Source organism: Rattus norvegicus, chromosome 11 (assembly GCF_036323735.1).
Source record: "Rattus norvegicus strain BN/NHsdMcwi chromosome 11, GRCr8, whole genome shotgun sequence".
NCBI classification, from domain to species: domain Eukaryota; kingdom Metazoa; phylum Chordata; class Mammalia; order Rodentia; family Muridae; genus Rattus; species Rattus norvegicus.
Window position 1 is genome coordinate 74061688 of NC_086029.1, and position 22585 is coordinate 74084272.

At 39.1% G+C, this 22585-nt stretch overlaps 1 protein-coding gene and 1 pseudogene across 2 annotated transcripts in view; both read right to left on the reverse strand.

Moving 5' to 3' along the window:
- Positions 1-21271, reverse strand: part of Ppid-ps8 (peptidylprolyl isomerase D, pseudogene 8) — a 112948-nt pseudogene extending 91677 nt beyond the window's left edge.
- The window catches only part of Lsamp (limbic system-associated membrane protein), a 2169735-nt gene that overhangs the window by 2008403 nt on the left and 138747 nt on the right, over positions 1-22585 (reverse strand). The window lies entirely within an intron of this gene.

Below are 22585 nucleotides of genomic sequence, written 5' to 3' on the forward strand. Positions count from 1 at the left end.
ACAAACAGAAATATACAAAAATCCTCCTTTGAAAAATAGACATTATTAGGGACTCTGAAGAAATATTAGAAAGGGGGTGGGGGCATCTGAGGAGACTTTAAAAAATGTTACTCAGGATGGTGTAATCATGAAAAGGTTTTAGCCATGAAGAAATCGAGAAGACAGTCCCTGTAATTCATACACTCTGAGTATAATATCTAGGGTTTTACTTTCTGCTCTAGTCTCTTACATTTGATTGGCACAAGGAGTCCTTTCCGGTTGGCTCCTGACTGCCATACTTCTCTCTACCTTACTTCAACATGTTTTGTTTGGATTTGTTATTTTGTGTGTTGTCCTTTCCCTGTAAGTGCCCAGAGTTAGAGTAACTACAAATAATTACCTTACCACATTATCACCTGCCATGAATTCTGAATGACTCCTGAATTACCTAACAGCATCATTTAGTCTATAGTCGTCCTTCCAAATTTCACTCTCTTATATGTTCTTAATTGTTGGCATTCCTGGAGCTCTAGCCGAGGCCTTACCCAGGCTAGTCAAGCGCTCTATCCTGACCCCACCCCTGCCTTCACACCGTCAGCTCTAGGAATACCGCTACTAATTTTGACAGGTATTCCTGAGGATGAAGCTGCATCAGATGATGAGATGTTTCTGAGACGTGGAGAGGCGCATCAGGGACACCTCCTCAGTCCTGTCAGCCCTGACTAACGGAAACATGAAAATCTGCAGCCAAGGCAGAGAAAAGCAAGAAAGGTCAGTGCTGAGAGAGATGGAAATGGTCACTGCTCTCATCCACATAGGGCTTCTGCTTGATTCGTTTTAATAGGGAACCCCATTTTCAGTCCAGGGATATAATTTAAATGAACATTTGAAAAAAATAGCTTTATTGTTAGAAAGCCAATTCTTGTAACTTGGCCCAGTGGTTAAAACAATTATTTAAAAACAGTTTATATATGAATATGTATGATGTGGGTAATATTGGTTCAGCCCTTAGAATTAAGGCTTAAGGGCCCCCACTCAGGTAGAATACTTTCCTTGTTTTTCTTTATCTGCTGTTTACTAGTCTGTTTGTTTTCAGTAACAATGAAAAAATGACTGCATAAATAACTGACTTCGTCAGACCAACTTCCAACCATACTTCTGTCCATGTTCCAGGATTAGACCAAAACAAACAAGCAAATTAATCAGAACCAAACCAAAACAAAACCCAAAAAACAAAACAGTACAAAACACAAGACACAAACCAAAACAAAAAAGCCAAAGAAACAAACTCCAACATTGTACTATAACATAGTGAACCAAATGATATAATGCTATGTTTGGAAAGAAAGTGACCCTGGTTGGAGCCAGGCGCTCCATGTGTTAATTGCATCCGACCAGCCACAGCACTGTAGAATGAGAGGAAGTGTTCCCACTGTGTCAGTGCCTGGGTGTCAGCTTAGGAAACCTGATGACTGCTTTAGGAGGGCACAGGGCGTGTCAGCATATTTATTTTTCATGAGTTTTCCTCTTCCCTGGCTTTGTAAAACATTCATCCCAATAAATGATTTACCACACTGAAAAGATGCAGGAAATTGATCTGCGCTCACCTGCAGACATTACCAAGGCCCTGAAGTCTAATCAGGTTCCAAGAAGGACTAGTAGGTGGCACACATTTATGAAGAGGAATGGAGAACCACACCAGGAAAAGATTGCAAAGATGAATCTGTCTTTCCTTTCACTTAACAGCGCTTATTCGAAGTGTTTCTTCTTTGAAGGAAGGCTATTCGTGTGGATTTATTTTTAGTTAATGAAGGTAACCTTTTAAACTCCATTAGCAGCTCCTTTCTCAGCCTAAGTGTGGAGATGCCTGTGGGATTTGAGAGACATACAGCTCTCTGCGAAGTGTGTTTGGAGAGTGACCCAGGGCTCTGCTTTCATGAAAATAAGATTTAGAACACACCAGAAAGCCAGCATTGAACTCTCCAGGAATAAATACTTCAGGTTCATGAAACTCTCTCATCTCTGAAATAAAATATATACCAGTCTCTGTATTTTTTTCACTTTACCAGGAAATCCCATCATAAGAGTGCACAATGTTGTTGGCAGGGGCAGTATTCGGGTATCAAATGGATATAGAGTAATTAACTAACAGTTTCTTACTGAAGCCTCTGGAGTTTGTCACCAGGGGCAAGAGAGCTTTAGAAGGAAATGGAGAGACAGGACTCCCAACCAAGATTTACATCAGCAAATAGTTGAATCACCAATGAAGCCATAATAGCTTCATGCATATACATTTTGTTTGAAGTAAAATATAAGTTTAAGTTACAGATTTTCTACTTACCTTGGATAAAACTTTACATAGACATTTCTAGAGTGAACCAAGCAGAATCAAAAGAATAAAATTAAAGCTACTGTGTTTATAAAACCCACCTATCACATGCTAATGTTTTTCGAGAATTCCTTTAAAACATATTGAGATGTATTATTATTTTATGCACATGACTGTCTTGCGTTCCGTGCCTACAAATGCAAACGTAAGTTCCCCTGAAACTGTAGCTACAGATGGTTGCTTCTACCATGTGGGTACTGGGATTCAAACTCAGGTCCTGTGGAAGAGTAATCACCTCCCAAGCTCTGAGAATATATTTAATTCCACAATTTTTAAATATTATGCTTCTCTTCAATAAATGATGAAAGGGCAGGTATTGTTGTTTTTAGTGAGTATTTATTTTAGTGGTAAAGGGCTTACTTTTCCTTATCTAACCACATTAATTAATAAATCAGATAAGTTTCTGAAGACTTTCATTTCTTCTTTACATTCTTATTGTGAGCAGAGGATACATATGTGCATGAAACTGTTATGGCCCTCTGGAAGGCATAGCACAACCACTGTCAGTGCTGCAGTTCTTTGCTCATGATATCTAAGTGAAGGGTTCAGAACCACAAATGGACACTCCCAGAAAGAATGGTGGGGATTCGTTTATCCCTTACTCAAAAGATTTTTCCCAGATGGCACTGCAGGTTTGTAGTCCAAATGCCAATAGAAAGCAATTTGGAGGAAAGTTCCTAAAATGAGGGAAAAATGATTTGTCATCCTGAATGCAGACAATCTGAGGGAGAGTTCTAAGATTTAAAAGCCAAGGTTTAAAGATCTGTGAAAAGGGACAACCCTAAGGAGTACTTTATTATTTTAGAAAGTCTCATGGTTGAAATATAATGTACAAAGTCTGCCACCACTGCCGCATCCCACAAACAACTACATTTCACCCTGAATTCATTGGTTTCCATTCATCCCCAAATACTCACCATTATGTGAAAGGGCCATGTTAAAGCCATGTCTGACTTTCACGCTCTTCCTCTGAAGTCATTGCACAACTGTAATGCATGGTTATACACATAGGAAAAAAATACCTATTCATAGCAAATAATAAATAGATCTTAGTTTTTCTGAAATTAAAAATATGCTCTGAGTAGAAGGGGAGGGAGGATGGGGGAAGGACTCCACATGGGGAGTGGTGACCAGGAGGAGGGCAGTGAGCAGGATGTAAAGTGAATAAGTAATAATAATATATAATTATTATTATATAATAATATAAGTAATAATAATAATAGAAGAAGAAGACGACGATGATGAAGAAGAAGATGATGACGACGACAATGATGACAAAGAAGAAAAAGAAGGAGGAGGAGGAGGAAGAGGAGGAAGAAGAGGAGGAGAAGAAGAAGAAGATTAAATTTAAAAAAGATGAACTCTAAAATAAGTGTGTGTGATGGGTTAGTTTTATAAGCTCAGTAGCATCAGTACCTTTACTTTATCTCTCTTCTTATCCTCCAGAAATTTCTTTGTGTGATTTAACCAGAGTAATGATATCAGTACTTTTAGTAAGTAGAAAATATTACTTAAGTTATACATGACTTGTAAGCTGTCTCTCCTACTCAATCCTGAGACACCTTATGCTTGCTTAAGAAATCAGTTTCCAAGTCTCCTTCTAGAGCCTCTGACCATGAGCTACAATGGCTTTAGTTAGAGAGTTTTGAGTTGGCCACTCTAAACATGCAGTCTGCACCCACACTCGCCCTTGCCAAAAAACACAGTGATGGAATTTCCTGGCAAATGTTGAGGGAAGAGACTCTAATATACAGTTCTACTTCAAAGAATAGAGAATTTTTTAAAATAGTGGTGAAGAAATTAGTCTTCAAAAGTGACTTGATTTAATAATTTCCCTGTCTGAGACAAGAAAAGAATACCTAAAATTTCCGAAATAATCACTTGGTAAAAACAAAGCATAGCATTTGATTTTTTACAAGCTATGGACTAATTTACCAAATAGTTACATAAAATTAGATTCATTTCTCTCAAGTTCCATGAGAAGCTTTAGTTTTAATAACACTGACTCAAACATATTAATCAAATAACGACCCATACTTTTCTATACCTATCTCTCAGAGACCTCACTAGATCTGTGCGGATTTCTCTGCTTCCATAAAATAAATTCTATTGTTAAAGGAAGTAAAACCAGTCAGTATTTTTTTCTTTCCAAAGCCAAGCAGAGTATTTCTAATCCCTTAAACATACCAGTTCTTGAATAAACAAATATTCCCCTGAAAAATTATTCAGCTCACATTTTATTCTTAAAAGAAAAAAAAGCTCAACTTTGGTGACGATAAATTTCTCCGTTTTTCATGGACATACAAATACTGTGTAAAGTACGATGTGGAAAAAAAGAAAGGCAGCACCTAGGAGGTTCTTTGGAAGAGTGTACTAACACTGTTGGCCCAGCGAACACTCCTCAAGAGTTATGATCATGAGTTCTGGTCATTCTGGAAGCAACCTCATTTATGCTGTGTCCATCCTATGACAGCTTGGCGGACAGTAAGTAGGCATTCATTTTGCCATAGCCCATGCAGGATGCATATGGAAGCGCTGGCCTCAGGGGTTTATTGACACAGAGAACAAAAACTTGTCTTCAGTGCAACTGTCCAAATGGATTGTGCTGGTTAAATGTGAACATTGGCCTTTGTTTCCCTTTAGGTCCTTACCCATGGAATCCTGTTTAATGTTCTGAGCAATGCACAGTTTTTTTAAAATACCTTTTTTGTCTACCTCCTAATCTCAATTTGCTCTCATCTCAGGTCTTCTGTTTACTTTGTTTTTGTTTTGTTTTGTTTTGTCTTGTTTTGGTTTGGTTTGGTTTGGTTTGGTTTGGTTTGGTTTGGTTTGGTTTGGTTTGGTTTGGTTTGGTTGATTCTTGTTCCAAAACTGCTGCACCATTTTTCATAGATATTAAAGTACATTATTACATTATAATGGTTGTGATACTTAGAACACACTGTGGGAGGCATGAGGTTTCATTAATAATAACATGGGTTCACATAGACCATTTCTCCACAGATTGTCTTAATATGCAATCCTGTGATGTAAATTCAATATTCAGACCCACTTCTATATCTATGTTATAACTGCCTCTTGCCTCTTCTTCATCTCTAAGTCCATCATCATTGAACATAAAACTAAAAGTACAAACTAATGAAAAATTCGCTGTGCCTTTAAGAGGGTTTGCACTGCTAATGACAGTGCTGCAGATTGCTATCGACTAATCCTCTGAGCCTTGGAATCTGTGGGCTGTACTGCAAAATACATCTTAATTAACCACAGAATCAAGAGATCAATGTGAGCCATTACAAGCACAGCATTATACCGAGCACAGCACACCTGGGAAAGCAGGTAAATCCATAGGACTGGTCCAAAAATACAGTGTGCCAGTATGCCTCTCGGCCAATGGTCACACACATGTCAAGGTAAGTCAATCTCACTTCAATACAAGGGTATCTGGGCACTGCGCTCTAAGATATAGCACAAGCATCCATAGACTATATATTATTTGGCAAAAGTGCTTGTGCTATGATAATAAACCTCAATTAAGACAGTTATTTATTATGTCTTCATTTTCCAGCCTATCTTCCCCTGGAGCTACTCATGTATTTCAAGATCAAAACTGATTTGTAAAATTGTCTGCAATTACAATTGTAGAGTATACTCATATTTACACATGTGTGTATAACTATATGTACACATTATTTCACACATACAAAATTGTATTCACAAGTTAGTGATTATTTTCAACTTACTTTGTCAAAGTAGACTTTTATGTCTTCAAATCCCTCCCTAAACACACACACACACACACACACACACGTGCACACACACACACACACACACACACACACACACACATATATGCCCACATGAAGACATTCTCTTAATAAAACACTTTGAAGTGAACATGAAAATTCTTTAAGAAGATAGTTCTTAATACACTTGCTTTGTGTATTTCAGAAGTTAAGAAAGTCTACTCTTAAGGTACACATCCATGTAAGGGGTCATCCAAATGAAGCACCATGCTAACTAAGGTCTACTTACACAGCAGACACAATAAGGTGACTGGAGAGATTGCATTGTTCTATCTTCTAGTTGTTGCCACTATAATTTCTCAAAGTTTACATAACTTTACAGACTTGCTTAAATTAGTTTTGTATCAACAGATGCATTCTCAAAATATTATAGTTCAAGAACCGCCACCTCTTCTATTAAAATGTATAGATATAAGCGAAATCTCTTGTGGAGAGAACCATGTTGGGAAACACTGAAAAGACATACTAAGGGCTTTGGCTCATGTGCAGCGTACGTTATGTATGTTATTTTATTTTTCTAGAAGTCCTCTACATTATGGAAGACAATTTCACACAGTGACTTCTCTAGTTGTTAAAATGACTTTAAAAAAAATCTGTTTTTAGTGTTCCATCCACCAAGACCTAAGAGAATGATCTTTACAAAAAACGTGTTCTCAAGAAATGGTGACTTTTTTTATATTAGCTAGAACAAAAGAACAAGGATGTACAGGATAATTGTTCTAATGATCCGAGGGCTGAGTTCTTTATCCTGACAAAGACAGGGCGGACGAGGCAGATAGGAGCGCTTGTTTATTGGTTACCTATACTTTCTTGTATCATGTGCTAAACTTAGTTGTTGACTTATTAATTAGTCCCCGAGTTTCCTTTTATTGCACAGATAAATATCCTTTATCTAGGAAAGCAGGTTTCAACTTTCCCAAGAGAATTAATTTATTGGATTTCAAACTTTTATTTCCTAAAAAGGCTTGAAACATAACTGTACCATTTATGAAAACAATAGAGGAAAATATTTAAAGTATTCCTTATAGAAGATAGGCAAAATGCATATTTAATAGTAGCTACACCTTTCTGAATGTTTACTATACATCAGGCATTTTTAAAAAATTCCTGTATTAAGTCTTAAATCTTCTTAAAACTCCCCACAACAGACATTACTGTTATTTAAGATTTAGTAATTGTAATACAGCCTTAGAGAGCTGAGTTTTCCTTTGTGTACACAGATTCAGGCAGGCGAACTACCTTTAAAGTCAAGCAACCCTCATCGAAGCAGGGGTCAAGGATGATGGGGGCGGGCAGAGGTTCAAGAGGGAAAACCAGGAAAGGAAAAACATATGAAATATAAGGAAAGAAAATATCCATTAAAAGAAGAGGAAAAAAGAAAGCTACTGCTCCAAAATAGAAGCATACATTTGGAATAAAATGTATTTACCCCATTGCAACTTTGACAAAATAGAGAATTTGTGAATGTGTATATCTGTTAAAATACAAAATTAATGAATGCTGTAAAAATTTACAATTTCTATACTTCATAACCTTTGAATAAAAATAATAATTTAAGATGGAGACTATCATAAATATGTCCAAATAAAAATCAGAAATAATGAAAAAAATATCAAGCATCCCAGTTTTAGGTGTGGCTGGAGCCACTGAAAATGGCTTCTCCTTTACCAGACTTTTGGAACTCTGGCTTCTAGATACAAAGGGTCCCATTATTAATGCCATGAATCTTGGATCTTTACTCTCTATGAAACCCTGGAACCATTGGCGATCCTGATACTTCCTTCCATGCCCAATGCTATCCATCACTATTCATGATCTCAAGTTCTCAACTCTATTTTAATAAACCAGTGTCAAAAGACCTCTCATGTTTCTCAGTCAAAAACAATCCTCTCTAGGATGTATAGCCTCTAGTATCCAACAGGACTACCCTCAACCTATTTCATTTCTCTACAGAAATTCAGTTCTGATGGAGAGGAAAACTTAACTCAAATTTAGAAGAACGCCTTTCTGTAACTTAGCATATCATTATAACCTTCCTCCAGCATTCTCCTCTTTATCTATTTCTTTGTTGTTTAAATGTTTTGTACTCTTCTCACAGTATCCCCACTCATGTTCATATTTCTTATATATAATGCCCTTCCATAGCCTTCATTCCATTTGAATTCTCCATCTTTCTCAGTCTTGACTTCAAAGGAATATCTCATATTCTCTCCCTTTTATTTACAATTTTTATTATCCCTTGTATCATCAGATTTTAAATTTTTATACTTTATCAGAAAATGACATTTTCTCATCATTCCTGCATCCTATATGTTTTCTCATATCCTTTGAATTATCTGACTGACCATTTCTGATTTGAAGAATACCTTCTCTTCTAGCTATCAACTTTAGCCCACTTGCCATACTTCTTATACTTGTTAGGATGGTCTTTTCCTCTGACCATGTTTTAATGCAGATATTCTCAGATGCTATTCTTTAATCTGTTTGTTATCTTTCTAAACATTCTTCTTCTCACATGGAGACTCAACTACAATGCAGAAATGAATCTTTTCTAATACGCACGCCTTTTCAGTACTGACTTGTACTCAATCACACAAGCACAAGACAGCTGTATTTCAAGATTGACCTGGATGATTTATGGAGCTATGCCATAGGAGGCATTCTGGTATGTCCCCTGATTCTCCTGTCATTATGTAGTCCCCAGGAATACCAAACAGATCTATGGAGGAATTCTTATGACTAGGAACTAGACTTCTCCCAACAGTCACCTGAAAATATAACGCTGGAAATAGATCATCTGGTTAAACCTTTTTGTGTCTTCACCCAAGCATATACCAGGACTACAACCTCATGTAGGATTCTGAGCATTAACCACTCATCTAAGCCACTCACAAGTTCCTAATCAAAGATAAAACTGAGAATGCCGAATGTTCACTGCTCTACCCTGCACATTTGGAAGATAGATTCTTGTTCTAGAGAATGAACTTTTCTCAAACTTTGCTTCCTTTAATTTTTCATTTTCTCAAACTTATCTTTCACCTTCTAAATATTGTCTTTACACAGCTTATCCACTTGTGATGGGCTGTATATGCTTGGCCGAGGGAATGGCACTATTATAAATTGTGGCCTTGTTGGACCAAGTATGGCCTTGTTTCCAAAGGTCTGTCACCATGGAAGTGGGTTTTAAGACCCCCATCCTAACTGTTTGGAAGCCAGTATTCTGCTAGAAGCCTTCAGATGAAGATGGAGGACTCTCAGCTCCTTCAACTCCATGCCTAACTAGAAGCTAGATGTTCCTGACTGAATGATAATGGACTGAATCTTTGAACCTGTAAGGTAGCCACAATTAAATGTTGTCCTTTATGAGAGATACCTTGGTCAGTCTGTCTGTTTACAGAAGCAAAACACTAGCCAAGGCAGTAGTTGGTACCAGAGACTGGGCTATTACTGTAATCAGCCTGGCCATGCCTTTGTTTGAAAGATTTGGAGTTTTTGGATTTGGAAAGCAGATGAATGTTTTATAAGACATAAAGGGCCATCCTAGTAGTATATGGAAGACTGTTGCTGAGTGTGACTTAAACTGTGGAAACCTGTTTTGAGAGGTTTCAGAGGAGAATTTTAATATGTGGCCAAGAGACTATTCTTGTGATGTTTTGGTGAGGAATGTGGTTGATTTTTGCCCTTGTCTTAAAAGTCTACCTGAGGCTAAGGTAAAGTGAATTATATTAATTGTATTGACAAAGAAAGCAGACTCAAGGGAGCCCAACAGAGACTTTTTCTCTACTTAAGTCTCATGAATAGTGTTTAGAATAAGCATACCAAGCATAGAAAGGAAAATATAAAATATATGCTTCAAGTAATAAATGATCACAAGGAAATGAAATGGAGCTGAATCCTGCAATCAAGGAGATAAAGATATTAAGGAAGTGGTGCTTTCAGGAAAAGTTGAACAAGGAAAAATTTAGACTTTTAATCTGGAATGAACTACTATCCAGAAATATAAGGCACACTTGTGATTCAGATTTTGAGGCAAGGTCTGGACAGATGACTCAGTGGTTAGGAGCACTGACTGCTCTTTCAGAGGTCCTGAGTTCAATTCCCAGCAACCACATGGTGGCTCACAACCATCTGCAATGAGATCTGATGCCTTCTTCCGGTGTCATGAAGACAGCCACAGGGTACTCAGATTTTGAGGCAAGAAGACACCATGCTTTTGATCTGTAGGAGCCCAAAAGATCATGTTTGGATCCCAAATATTTGAACAAGAAGCAGCAGCAGTAGACGGAGAATCAACCAAAACAGAGAGTGTTACAAAGTAGAACTAGAGAAGTGAAACAAGCCATTTGGCAGAGCCTAGAAGATCATGTGTGGATCCCAGATATTTGGAACAAGAAGCTGTGAAGCTAAAGTTGACTTGGAGACACCAAGATATCAAAGATGTCATAGCGGTAGTATACCTGCTGAGGAAAACTGCTGACAGGCAGGATAGCCAGCTTAGGAGAAAGAACTTTGTTGCATTCAACAAATATGAAAAAGAAATGAAAATCTGAAGACTACTTTGGCATCAGACAAGGAGATGCAGAGTTTGAAGTTTGCCCAGATGATTTCCTGTCTTGCTTTTAGGATTAAAGTTACACAATTGGATGAATCTCAGAAGCGACTTTGAGCTTTGGACTTTTACCATTGTTGAGACTGCTATAGACTATGGGGACTTTGGAATTTGGATTAAATGTACGTTTTCATTATGTTATGGCTAGGTATGGCCTCCATAGACTTATGTGTTTGAATAACCCTACGGGGGCCAGGTAGTGGAATGTGATGGTTTGTATGTGCTTGGCTCAGGTAGTAGCACTAATAGGAGGTATGGCCTTTTTGGAGTTGGTGTGGCATTCTTGGAGTACATAGATGACTGTGGGAGTAGGCTTTAAACACCTCATCCTTCCTGCCTAGAAGCCAATCTTCTAGCAGAATTTGAATCAAGATGTAGAATATTTAGCACCTCCAACGCCATGTCTGCCTGGACACTACCATGCTGCTACCTTGATGATAATAGACTGAACCAATATACCTGTAAGCTAGCCCCAATAAAACGCTGTTCTTTATGAGAGTTGCTTTGTCTTGGTATCTTTTTAGAGCAGTAAAACCCTAGTCAAGACACCAGGAAGTCTAAATTCTTCAATAGTGACTCATAGGTCAGTATCGTTTTACTATTTATACATTACCTCTTGCTACAATCTACTTAATCCTAATTTTCAAGATAGTTTCTGACTTTAAAATTCATTCTGCTAAATGCATTATTCTCCTCTTTTTTCTTTCTTCCTAGCAGACATTCTCAACTTTGACAACTTAATTTAAGACTCACTTCCTTAAACAATATTTCTAAACATAATTGACAGCTTTTCCTACACACCAGAAAGTGCCCTTCTTTTTAATTTCATAAGGGCATTTTAAAATGTTTTGGCATGAAATTGCTAGCTTACAGGTAGTACTTCCGCTATGTCAAAAACTCATGGAAGGTTATGATCCTATCTTTCTTTTTTTTTTTTTTTATTAACTTGAGTATTTCTTATATACATTTCGAGTGTTATTCCCTTTCCCGGTATCCGGGCAAACATCCCCCTCCCCCCTCCCCTTCCTTATGGGTGTTCCCCTCCCAACCCTCCCCCCATTGCCGCCCTCCCCCCACCAGTCTAGTTCACTGGGGGTTCAGTCTTAGCAGGACCCAGGGCTTCCCCTTCCACTGGTGCTCTTACTAGGATATTCATTGCTACCTATGGGGACAGAGTCCAGGGTCAGTCCATGTATAGTCTTTAGGTAGTGGCTTAGTCCCTGGAAGCTCTGGTTGATTAGCATTGTTGTACATATGGGGTCTCAAGCCCCTTCAAGCTCTTCCAGTTCTTTCTCTGATTCCTTCAACGGGGGTCCTATTGTCAGTTCAGTGGTTTGCTGCTGGCATTCGCCTCTGTATTTGCTGTATTCTGGCTGTGTCTCTCAGGAGCGATCTACGTCCGGCTCCTGTCGGTCTGCACTTCTTTGCTTCATCCATCTTGTCTAATTGGGTGGCTGTATATGTATGGGCCACATGTGGGGCAGGCTCTGAATGGGTGTTCCTTCAGTATCTGTTTTAATCTTTGCCTCTCTCTTCCCTGCCAAGGGTATTCTTGTTCCCCTTTTAAAGAAGGAGTGAAGCATTCACATTTTGATTATCCGTCTTGAGTTTCATTTGTTCTATGCATCTAGGGTAATTCAAGCATTTGGTTTAATAGCCACTTATCAATGAGTGCATACCATGTATGTCTTTCTGTGATTGGGTTAGCTCACTCAGGATGATATTTTCCAGTTCCAACCATTTGCCTACGAATTTCATAAAGTCGTTGTTTTTGATAGCTGAGTAATATTCCATTGTGTAGATGTACCACATTTTCTGTATCCATTCCTCTGTTGAAGGGCATCTGGGTTCTTTCCAGCTTCTGGCTATTATAAATAAGGCTGCAATGAACATAGTGGAGCACGTGTCTTTTTTATATGTTGGGGCATCTTTTAGGTATATGCCCAAGAGAGGTATAGCTGGATCCTCAGGCAGTTCAATGTCCAATTTTCTGAGGATCCTCCAGACTGATTTCCAGAATGGTTGTACCAGTATGCAATCCCACCAACAATGGAGGAGTGTTCCTCTTTCTCCACATCCTCGCCAGCATCTGCTGTCACCTGAGTTTTTGATCTTAGCCAATCGCACTGGTGTGAGGTGAAATCTCAGGGTTGTTTTGATTTGCATTTCCCTTATGACTAAAGATGTTGAACATTTCTTTAGGTGTTTCTCATCCATTGGCATTCCTCAGCTGTGAATTCTTTGTTTAGCTCTGAACCCCATTTTTTAATAGGGTTATTTGTTTCCCTGCGGTCTAACTTCTTGAGTTCTTTGTATATTTTGGATATAAGGCCTCTATCTGTTGTAGGATTGGTAAAGATCTTTTCCCAATCTGTTGGTTGCCGTTTTGTCCTAACCACAGTGTCCTTTGCCTTACAGAAGCTTTGCAGTTTTATGAGATCCCATTTGTCAATTCTTGATCTTAGTGCGTAAGCCATTGGTGTTTTTTTTCAGGAAATTTTTTCCAATGTCCATGTGTTCCAGATGCTTCCCTAGTTTTTCTTCTATTAGTTTGAGTGTGTCTGGTTTGATGTGGAGGTCCTTGATCCACTTGGACTTAAGCTTTGTACAGGGTGATAAGCATGGATCGATCTGCATTCTTCTACATGTTGACCTCCAGTTGAACCAGCACCATTTGCTGAAAATGCTATCTTTTTTCCATTTGATGGTTTTGGCTCCTTTGTCAAAAATCAAGTGACCATAGGTGTGTGGGTTCATTTCTGGGTCAATGATCCTATCTTTCTTATCTCTTTATGTCTAGTGCAAAGGAACACACTTGAATATTCAGAATCTATGACAGTTGCTTGAAAAAATAAGTAAACTTTAGAACAGTTTGTATGACGCCAACTTAGACGATAAACATTTCAATACAACAAAATATACAATTACACAGGAGAATATCCACATACCTGATCCCTCATCATCCTAACACCCAAGTATACTTTGGGCCAATCTATGTAAGAATTTCACCAAATCTCTATGGCCATGCAAAATAACATATATATTCTAGTTCAAGGGCTTTCATACTCTGAGATGATTTCATAAAAATATAATATGCCAGATGGTACAATTTTGTTGTGTTGTCTCAACTGCTTAAAACGAAAGCAAAGTAACAATAACAACAACCCCCCACCCAATGAATCAGGGAAATTTTGACTGTGTTTAATTGTTTTAATATTATTCTCACCTAGTAACACTTGATCATTTATATCCCTTTTAAACTACACTGCTGCCAGTGTAGATACAGATCTCTAGCCTGTGGGATAGACATATCTGAATACGATTTCTTCAAATAAACAACATTGGCACCATTCCTTATATAATTCTAAGAACAATGAATCAAGTTACCAACAGTGGAAAGGCTTGCATTAATATTTGTGAAAATTAATTTAAGATCATACTTACAATATTTTTTCTTTCAACATGTGACTATGACAATTATAATCATTTTTTCAATACAAAAATTGGATTGGCATGTTTAACTTTTATTTTTTTAAGAGTGAGGAAAAAAAGGCATTCTTTGAAAAGTGCAAAATGAGCCAGAAAGAATGAGAAATTGTTGTTTCATAATGCTTCTCCTTTCTGATTTATACATTTTATAATGAATACATCATGTGAGCTGAAATGGGTTCAAAATAAGCTGTTAACTATTTAATGAAGAAATGTATTCTGAAGTGACAAGGCTTTATAGAGAATAAAAAACATGGAAAATAAAATTAACTTCTGAGTGGTAAGAGGAAAAGATATTATTTAGGAGCCAAAACAAGTTTAGCGTGTACTAGGGAGATAATTCATTAGGTAGCATCTTTGTATATACAAGCTTTAGGACCTGAGTTCTAACCACAGCCCTTAAGTCAAAAGCCAGCAAGCCTGTGAAAACTTATCACCCCAGAACGGCAGAGCAGAGACAGGGAGGTCTCCAGAACTCCCTGGTCAGCTGACCAAACTGAGAAATAGAAATCTGCTCATTCCAATCCAAAATATATAAAGAACTCAAGAAGCCAACTACCAAAAAAAACTGAACAAGCCAATCAAAAATGGGGTATAGGTATAAACTGAGAAGTCACAGCAGAGGAATCTTGAATGGTTGAGAAGGCCCTAAAGAAATGTTCAAAGTCATTAGTGATCAGAGAAACGCAAATCAAAACAACCCTGAGATTCTACCTCATGCCAGTAAGAATGGCTAAGATAAAAACCTCAGATGACAGCACATGTTGGTGAGGATGTGGAGAAAGAGGAACACTCCTCCATTGCTGGTGGGATTGCAAACTGGTACAACCACTGTGGAAATCAATTTGAAGGCTGCCTTACTCCATCATGACCAAGAAGCAAGTTGGGGAGGAAAGGGTTGATTCAGCTTACACTTCCACATTGATGTTCATCACCAAAGGAAGTCAGGACTGGAACTGAAGCAGGTCAGGAAGCAGGAGCTGATGCAGAGGCCGTGGAGGGATGCTGCTTACTGGCTTGCTTCCCCTGGCTTGTTCAGCTTGCTTTCTTACAGAACCCAAGACCACCACCCCAGGGACGGCACCATCCACAATGGGCTGGGTCCTTCCCCCTTGATCACTAATTGGGAAAATGCCTTACAGCTGAGTCTCATGCAGGCATTTCTATAACTGAGGTTCCTTTCTCTGTGATAACTCCAGCTTGTGTCAAGTTGACACACAAAACTAGTATAGAAGAAGCTCAGAAAATTGGTAATAGTCCTATCTAAAGATGCAGAAATACCACACTCAGGAATATACCCAAAAGATGCCCCACCATGCCACAGGGACATGTGTTCTACTATGTTCATAGCAGCCTTATTTGTGATAGCCAGAAGATGGAAATAACCCAAGTGTCCCATGACACAAGAATTGATACATAAAACGTGGTTCATTTACACAATGGAATATTGTACTCGGCACTAGGCTATTAAGAATGGGGACATCCTGAGTTTTCCAGGCAAATAGATGGAACTAGAAAACATCATGAGTGAGGTAACTCAGACCCCCAAAAAGACATGCATGGTATGTTCTCACTAATAAGTGGTTATTAGCAAAAAAAAAGGAGGGGGGAGAATACCCAAGATACAGTCCACAGAACTCAAAGAAGTCAACAAGCTGAAGGGCCCAAATGAGGAGGCCTCCACTTGGGAGGGAGAAGAAAGCAACCACAAGGTGGGAGGGAGGGACAGGGTAGGCAAAGGAAATGGAGATGGGGGCAGAAGGGAACATCATCTGGTATTGGGTGGGGGAAAAGGACTGAAGCCCTGAGGGCCAGCAGAAAGAAAGGAAACAGGCAACCTCTGGAGGAAGGAGGTTGAGAGGCCCCCTCAGAATGTACCAGAGACCTGGGAGTAAGAGACTCTCAGGACTTAAAGGGGGAATCCCTAAATGAAATGCCATACATTGGGGAGAGGGAACTTGTAGAGCCCACCTACGCTAGAAAAACAGGGCATAAAGTGAGGGATGGAGTTGCTATCCCATAGTCAAAACTCTGACCCATAATTCTTCCTGTCTGAAAGAAATTCAGGAATGGAAATGGAGAAGAGCCTGAGGGGGAAAAAAGTCCTGTGGCAGGCTCAAAGTGGGATCCAGCTCAAGAGGAGGCCCTAAGATCTGAAAATATTACTGAGGCTATGGGGTGCTCACAAAACGGGACCTATCGTGACTCTCTTCCTCACAAGCAGCTGAAAGAGTCTGATGCAGATCTGTGCACCCACCCAGTGAACAGAAGCTGCTGACCCCTCTGGCTGAGTTAGGGAAAAGCTGGAGGAAACTGAGGAGGGGGCAAGCCTGTAGGAAAACCAGCAGTATAAATTAACCTTTACCTTGAGATCTCTCAGACACTGGATCACAAACCAGGCAGCATACACCAGCTGAGATGAAGCCTCCATTACATATACAGAGGACTCACAGGTCTGGGTTCAGTCTGAGAAGATGCACCTAAATGTCAAAAAACTGGAGACCCCAGGAAGTTTAGAGGTCTGGTGGGGTGGGGACATCCTCATGGGGGCTGGGGGAGTGGGAAAGAGGTATACCCCTATCCTCCACATAAGCATGCTTGAAAGTGAGCACTGACACACTCAGGTGCACTCACCACAAACATACCTTACTCATCCACACAGAGATACAGAACAAAAAGAGTTGAGAAAGAGGCATAAACATAATAAAATTAACTAGATCTATCTGAAGGTTTCTAAACTTGTAGCTAAGAAATGAAAGAGAAAAAAAAAAACAACTCTTACTCATATCTGTGGGAGAAGAAAACAAATAGCTATCCAGATATGGTTTTCCAACAGCTGTCCATTGAAAAGATTGGAAAGCCTTTTCACCAAGGACTAATTCTCATGGGATCAGAAGGTGCTATGCAAGGTCACAAGGGGAAAAAATAAAAGAAAAAAAAACCAAAAAACAAAACCAATAGTCCTAATCAAATGGAAAGCCTAGGAATCTCAACAGCGGCTGGAAGGACAAATTATTCTCAATGATGCAATTGTTACACTTCTATCTAGAGAGTGATGAACAGTTACATAATTCCATACAGGAAGAGGGAATTAGCACAGCATACTGTGAAGCTAAACTGACTGCACACTGCTGATGAGGTAATAGACCCCAGAAGAGAAACTACTACTGTCATTGTCTAAAACCAACGTAAAATCTGACTAGAGACTGAATACTTATACCAAGTGAAGTGTAGATCTCAGTTTTTATCTAGGACGCTCTCTTTTGCAGTAAACAGGAACTATTAAGGAGAGCCTGACCAATACAGATAGATGCACCCAGCCTACCCTCACACTGAGGGCTAGGACCCTAAGGGAGGAGTTAGAAGGAGGACTGAAGGAGATGAAGGGGTTTGCAACCCCATAAGAAGAACAATATAAAACAGCCAGACCCTGTCTCAAAACTCCCAGGGACTAAACCATCAACCAAAGAGTTAACATGGAGCGATCCATGACTCTAGGTCCATATGTAGCAGAGGATTGCATTATCTGGCACCAATGAACAGAGAGCCCCTTGGTTTTGCGGAAGTGCAATGACCCCGCATAGGGGAATGCTAGGGCGCTGAAGCAGGAGTGGGTGGGTGGATAGGGGAGCATCCTCATTGAGGCAGGTGGAGTAGGAAGGGGTTAGGGGATTTGTGGAGGGAAAACTGGGAAGGGGAATAACATTTGAATAAATAAATAAAATAACCAATTAAAAAATAAAAGAGAGAGATCTGCAACCAGTCAGAATGCAGAGACTAAGTTACAACCCCAAATTGAGACACTTATAAGTTAAGCTCTATACATAAATCCCAGGGAGCATTACGGAAGAAAGGAGGAAGCCTGCTGCAAGAGACTGTCATCTAGGCATGACAGGAAAGCTGCATCCATGAGATCTGAGCAATAGGGTTACGTAAATAAGACCTGCACTCTCATGCCAGCGGACAATCTAACAGAGCTGTAGGAACGTTCACAAAGATGAAGAGTTACAACCAATCGATGGCTGCTGGGAGAGGGAATATTTGTTTTCTCCAGGGACAAGCTGATCCCACGTGGTCAGTCCTTAACGCATATAGACACAAATAACAATACGTGGAATCAGTAGAAATGCATGCGTGCGTGCGTGCCTGTGTCTGTGCGTGCGTGCGTGCGTGCGTGCGTGCGTGCGTGCGTGCGTGCGTGCGTGTGTGTGTGTGAGTTAGAAGGGCAAGAAGGATGGGTGGAAATTATAGAAACAGTAGTGGAATGGGAAATTCTCAACCAATAAAATAAATTTAATTTTGTGAAGCTAAGAGGTTTAGAGATTGACAAAAGACTCTTGTGCTTTCCTAAATAACAGTGAGCCAATTTAATACATTCAACAAATAAAGGTCCCGATTATATGCAAGACATTTCACTTTAAATATTTTTCAGCTTCCTTTGCACCAATTGATGGTAAGGAAGATGACACGAAGTTTCATATTCCATATTCAGTCTGACATGGAAACATCAGTGCACAATGTCCATCCCTTGGGGTTTTCAGTTCTTTGACGACTGTGGTATTATTCTTTCATTTTGTTTTCCTTCAGTTTCCACAATGAGAACTAGCATCCATGGTAGATCTTTTATAGCCCAGTCAAGATACACATGAGTCAATCTGTGGGGAAAGTGACATTGTTGGGAGTATTTGTCTTCAGAAACTGTGATAAATCTCATCTAAATGTCTTTAGGACTTGAAGTCTTATGTTAGTTTCTTTCACAAAAGAAAAACTGCTTTGCTACTTTACTATAAAATCATGTAGCCACATTGGAAAAGAGTGAAGAACATTGTAACAATATAGTCAACCCTCATTTATCTTTCCATCAATTATCTGCATTTTTACTATAAATAAGTCATCACAGTAAAATATAGATACCATCTCTTTCTGTGTCCATGATAATTCTCAAAGACACATTTCTATAACTCTTGTAAATTAGGAAATTTAGACACAGAAAACCAAACTATTGTAATTAAAAAATGACAGTCGAGTATTTAGAACTTCTAAAAAATTTATGCCTTTATTTACTTTAAGTGGATAAATGTTTTTTCCTTGCATGTGTGTCTGTTTATCTCATGGGCCTAGTCCCTATGAAGGCTAGAAAAATGTATCAAATTCCCCAGAACAGGAGTGACAGCCACTGTGAGCCACTGTGTGGATCCCGGGAATCAAACCTGGGTGTTCTGCGAGAGCAGCTACTGCTCTTAACCACTGAGCCATCTTTCCAGCCTCAGTGTTCAGGAATCAAACTCTCAAGATCTGACAACTGTGCTGATGGAAACCAGGTTGGTAAGTCGTGCTGACTTGAGCGAAGGCAGTACTTTACTTACATCGCAAGAATGGAACTCAACATATATTTTATTTTCTGTCTTTTGACCAACAATACTCCAAATATGTAAATACAGATCTAAATATTCATAATAAAATTATGTAAGCAAAAATCTATAATTTGACACCTGTCTCCTAAGATATTTTATTGGCTTTCTGCTAATTTTTACTCAGTGTGATAAATGCAGAGGTAGGGTCCTCAGAGGTATAGAGGTAGTTCTCAAGGAACTCATAATCTAGAGACTTCAAATCATCTAGGTTTGTATCCCTTTTCTTGCTGGACTTTGAGTCAAGGAGATTGTGTAAACTGTGGTAGATGTAGGGACTGTAGGCAGCTACTACACGATAGTATGGGACATTTAGGGATTGGACTGTAAGCCAGCTCATGTCACCTCTGAGTGAGTGATTGTCAGACCACCACAGCAGATCTTAATTCTAATGCCCTCTGGTCTCCTTCAGACCAATGTAATCAAGCTAGAAACCAGCTGATCTGTGAGCGATTGGGTGGTCTGGAAATGCATCATATTTTATTGGGTCATTGAATTTTGACATGTTCCCCCCCATCCCTTTGCAATATTTGCATGTTGCCTCACATTTCTCTCTCATGTTTACTCCTGTATTGTATAGTCCATTCTACATGGCCTTGGTGCATATAGAAAAATAAATCTTTCTGACCAAAAGGGATGTCCCTCAGTGGGAAGTGTTGGCGGTAATCAGAGAAGATTGAAACAGGAAACCATGATTATGTTGAAAATCAAAAATAGCTTACTGGTTAAGGAAACTAATGAGAGTCCGATGCCAGCTACATTTCTGAATCCTGAGTAAAAATGGGGTAATTTATTTATTATATTAATGCAGTTTGGTTTAGCGCTAATTATGATTTTACCTCTCAATATTCTTCTGCAGACAAGACTGCTGCTTTTAAAGCTCCGAAGACCAGAGTGAAGCACATCAAGTGTTCAATTATCGCTGTCTTCATTGTCTTCCTCTTAAAAAAACCTACATCCATGAACTGATTACATTGTATTATGTGTCCATTTCCTTTTGTCACATATCAAAATGAGAAAGACACATTAATAAAATGATGGGCACTATGAATGACTTTAAATGATAGGGTTGACACGCACATACCTGCAACCTTAATAATCATCACTGCATACCCAGTAGCTGCAGCAAAGCAAAAATTTTCAAGGATTTAAAACTGTAGTTCCCCAACGTCTTCTGCAGCATTTTGCCTAATACCCAATATTACTTTCACTTTTTCTTTACAGTTCAACGTTACATTCTCCAGTCTTATTCACATCAGGTCTGCCCTGCCTCAGCTCCTATTCCACAACTCTGTGCTTCTTTTATTTGACTCTTCTCTTCCGTCTTGAACAAATTCCTTTATTTTTATGACAGCCATTTTTTTCGCTCTTACTAAATATGATTTAAACAAAATTACTATGTGACACACAATCTTTTCTAAGTTTGTTACTTGTCCTCCCCTGTGCCCAACCTCATCCCTTAGCTCCAGGGGCTGAGATGAGAGAGCAGCAAACCGCCTACTCTTTATTCCCCAGTGAGCTTAAAGTCGCCATTATTTTATTATCATTGAGCGCTCTCTCCCTCTCTCTCTTCTCTCTCCCTCTCCCTCTCTCTCTCCCTCCCTCCCCCTTTCTATCTCTCCCTCCCTCCCTCTCTCTCTCCCTCTCTCTCTCTCCCTCCCTCCCTCCCCCTCCCTCCCTCCCTCTCCCTCTCCCTCTCCCTCTCTCTCTCTCTCTCTCTCTCTCTCTCTCTCTCTCTCTCCTTTACTGCTCCCTCCTTATCACTGTTACCCCTGTTTGTGTGCATGTGCATGCATGGTACCTGTGTTCTCTCACATCACTTGCTTTTAGGCATTATTTTGACCTTAGCATCCTTCAGTGTCCAGGTGAGTCCTCACTTATCTCTCTTCCCCAAGCTCTTAAACCAAGGATCTACCAGGAGCAAGATGACTCCTTATTTTGTCCAACTCTGTGAAGTCTCTTTACATCTAGAATGTCGGGTTTGAGACTCTCTCTCAAGCAGTCATGCAGCAGTTTTTATTCTGTGTATAACTGCATTTCAAGTATCATGTTAGGCTTTTGAACAGAGATACAGATACGACTCTGAGTCACCTAATAAACTGAGGCTTCAAGTTTTCTTCTCTAAAAGAAAAATTGTCTTGGAATCTAAGTAGGACATTGTATACTTTTCTATCGAACACATGCTCTCTTTCACCACTGTGGATCTGTTGCATAAATATCTAACACATCCATTTTAAAGGTTTATTTACTTTTACACTTGTGTGTGTGTGTGTGTGTGTGTGTGTGTGTGTGTCTGCATGCACATGGGTACCATATCAGTACCATGTGTGTATCAGTAGCAATAGAGGCCTAAGGAGAACATTAATCTATTGATTTTTGGAACTGAAGATACAAGCTGTTGTGAGCTATCCAATGTGTGCTGTAAACAAATCCACAATTTTCCACAAAAGAGCCAATATTCTTACCTTCTTACTCATTTCTTTATCCCCTACACACACACTCTTAATCATTATATCCAGTTTCATATAAACATGATTGTATTCCTTTACAATTGTAAACTTCCATAATTCAGACCTTTCCTTTGTTACTTATTTTTTGAATTTTCTTGAGCTACATGAAAAAGTTAAGCAGTCAAGGATGACCTGAATTACTGATATTCTTAACCCTACTTCCCACATGCTGGGATTAGACACATGTACTAACATTCCCAGGAAATTTTGTATGTAATGATTTCTCTTCCCTTTTTTATCCCCAATTATAAATTTGCAATCTATAAAACATTGCAAGTGAGGTAATTAATAGAACTTATAGAATAAACAACTCTAAATATTTTCCTTTATTTTGTTACATTTGGATGAATCACTACATTGTTTCTCTCTTCTCAGAGAATCTATAGATTCCTGTT